The following is a 3,684-nucleotide window of genomic DNA, read 5'->3' on the forward strand; positions in this document are numbered from 1 at the left end:
TTCTCATTTCCTCCTTTCCCCTCAGACCCCTCCACTCATCCCTCACTCCCTGTTATTAATGATGAGCTCTTTTTTTTCACTCAGAAAAAAAAAGCACTCGGGTGAGAATTACATCCTCCTCCTCCACTATTCCCACATCTGCACCTGTATCTCACCTTCCCACCAGTGATGATGGATGGTCCCCTCCTGTCTGAGGCTGCCCCTCAGCGTGGGTACAGGATCCGACTCCATCCTCCCCCGTGTCATCAGTTTCCCACTCTCTGCTGCTCCTTCATCCCTGCCTACAAACATGCTGCAATTCCTCCCTTTAAAATTAATCAAACAAAAATAAATAACTCAAAACAAACTTCTCCCATAAACATCCACCACTCTGTGGACAGTTTCCTCCCAACGACTGCTCCATTTCTATGACTCTTAACAGAACATTCCTAAGGCCAAAGGCCATTGTCTCATCTACTAGGTTGTCTTTTTATTTTTAGCTAATGGATATGTGAACATAGTTTTAAAAAGTAAAATACTTCCGTAAGACTTGATATCTGGACCGATGTCCCCAATCTTCCATGTCCCCCGTCTCTTGAATCTCAGAGAGAAGCTCTTTTAGTTCTTAAGCTGATTCTCTAATTGTTTCTTCTATGACTCTGAAAAGCATGCCTTTAATACTCTTTTGCTTTCAGTTTTATGTATCATCTTTAGTTAATTGGTTTTTCTTTCACACACCCGTCTCCCCAAAATAGTTATAACTTATAATTATACATCTATCAGTTTTGTAATTTTGATTAGCTCGCTGTGCCATATTTGCCTTATGATGATGACGGAAATGCTAGTCACAAGTGAGCATTTAGTAGACTGTGATTACTTTTCTTGAATGGATATTTAAGATTTCGCTGGAATAAATAATGTCTTACTTTAGTTGTACTGATTTTTTTTTTTTTTTTTAGTTTATTTGCCTGCTTTGGGTCTTCATTGCTGCATGCAGGCTTTCTCTAGTTACAGCGAGCGGGGCTACTCTTTGTTGCTGTGTGCAGGCTTATTGCGGTGGCTTCTCTTGTTGCGGAGCACGGGCTCTAGGTGCGCGGGCTTCAGTGGTTGCAGCAGGTGGGCTCAGTAGTTGTGGCTCACGGGCTGTAGAGCGCAGGCTCAGTAGTAGTGCCACACGGGCTTAGTTGCTCCACAGCACGTGGGATCTTCCCGGACAAGGGCTCAAACCCTTGTCCCCTGAACTGGCAGGCGGATTCTTAACCACCTCACCACCAGGGAAGCCCCATATTGTACTCATTTTAAATCATTCTAAAACTCTGTGCAGAATCTAAGTCTTTCTGAATACATTCAAGCACATCGGATATTACACCAACTTCACCTCTTTGCACAGACTCTCCCACAGCCCTCCGTGCTGCCACACGGAGACTGGTTCCCTGCACACCTGGGGCAGGGCTGACGTCCCGGATCTCCTTCTCCTCATTCTGGGCAGCCCTCTGCCTCTCTCTCCTACTGTATAATTTTACAAGGCTTCCCTGTTGCCTGGATACCATGTTTCCCGGCTGTTGGTTTTCTCCATCATTTTCCCCGCACTTTGTCTAACAGTATCCTGAAGAAGGGAACATGGAAAGGAAAACATTGTAACGCTGAAATGTCTTAGGCTACCCTAGGACTTACTCTCATCTTGACTCAATATAGAACTCTGTGTTGGAAATACTGATTTTTTTCCTTAGAATTCGGAAGGCATTGCTTCACTGTCTTCTAGCCTCCAGGCCCATGTTTTTTGCCTCTTGAAGTTTTCAAGGTCTCTCTTCTTTTCCATCCTTTCTGCAATTTCACTGCGATGTTTCTTAGTGTCGGTCTGTTTTCATCTACTGCACTAAGAGTTTGCTTAGGCCATTCCAGATGTAAATCTTTGTCTGTAAACTCCAAGAGGTTTTCTTGAAAAAAATTTTTTATTATTTCCTACTCTCCCTTATTTTTGAAACTTGTATTGCTTACTCGCTGGAATCTCTTGATCAATAGAGGAATATTCTTATAGGTCTTCTCTCCTCCTTGCCATTACTTTTCTATTCCTATTACTTACTGTGAGTATGACTGTAATTTTTCAATTCATCTACTGAATTATACACTTCTATGACATTATTTTTAATTTCAAAGAGCCCTTCTTGGTTCTATGATTTTATATAATTGTATAGAATTCTGTTTTTGTTTAATATGCCATATATCTTCTACATCTTTCACATGTTATTGCTAACAGTGGTAGGGGAGCTGTCAGGTCTCTTGGTTATCTACTTTCATAATATCATGAACTTCTTCCTCACAGCACTTAGCTCAGTAGTGATTAACATTTATCTTTGTCATTTCTGTCCATCACCCTCACCACAGTGCCTGTCACACATCACCCAGGTCCCAACTGTTGTTCTTCATTTTTTCTCCAGTGTCTCCAGATCCTGATCGAAGTTGGCCTTGAGATATACACTCCTTAACCTCTCTGAGTCTTCACTTCTGTGTCTCCTCTCTCTGAGTCTCTCTCTCTGTGTCTATACAAAGGCATCACATGTTGGGTGCCTCATGGGTTTGCTTTTTTTAAAATTAATTAATTTATTTATTTATTGGCTGCACCAGATCTTCATTGTGGCATGCGGGATCTAGTTCCCTGACCAGGGATCGAACCCGGGCCCCCTGCATTGGGAGCTCGGAGTCTTAGCCTCTGGACCACCAGGGAAGTCCCCTCGTGGGTTTGCTTTGAGGAATAAATTTGACCCACTATGTAAATCACATGGCATTATTGCTTTAATTCTTATTAAGTGTTCCTCTATTCATAGTTACCATCATTACAATGACTATAGCATTTACCTTGTTTCCATTCTTTGCTTTTATAAACCACAATTCAAGAACGTCCTTGAATATATATTTTTGAGAACATGTGTGATTATCTTCGCAGGATAAATTTCTGAAAGAGAAATTTCTATGTTATAAGGTAAACATATTGAAGGCAACCCTCCTACACTGTTGGTGGGAATGTAAATCGGTACATCCACTAGGGAGAACAGTATGGAGGTTGATTAAAAAAGTAAACATACAAGTACCATGTGACCCAGCAATCCCAATCCTCGGCCTAGATCCGGAGAAAACCGTGGTTTTACAAGACATGGGCACCCCAACGATCATGGCAGCACTATGTACAATAGCCAAGACATGGAAGCAACCTAAGTGTATAAGGACAGATGAATGCATAATGAAGATAGGATACATATACACAATGGAATATTACTCAGCCATAAAAAGGATGAAATAATGCCATTTCCAGCCACAAGGAAGGAAGCGAAACAGGAAAAGACAAGTATCCTATGATATCACTTACAGGTGGAATCTAAAAATGGATACAAATGAACTTCTTTACAAAAGAGAAACAACCTCACAGACCTAGAAAAGAAACTTATGGTTACCAAAAGGGAAAGGTGGTGGGCAGAGAAAAATGAGCAGGTTGAGATGAACATATACACACTACTATTTATAAAATAATCAACAAGGACCCACTGTATAGCACAAGGAACCCTACTCAACACTCTATAATAACCTATATGGGAAGAGAACCCAAAAAAGGACATATATATGTCTATGCATAAGTGAGTCAAGTTGCTGTACACCTAAGAAAACAAAACACCCCGCAACATTGTAAATTACCTATACACCAATACAAAA

Source organism: Monodon monoceros, unplaced genomic scaffold (genome assembly GCF_005190385.1).
Source record: "Monodon monoceros isolate NGI ecotype Baffin Bay Population unplaced genomic scaffold, NGI_Narwhal_1 Super_Scaffold_3, whole genome shotgun sequence".
Taxonomy (NCBI): Eukaryota; Metazoa; Chordata; class Mammalia; order Artiodactyla; family Monodontidae; genus Monodon; species Monodon monoceros.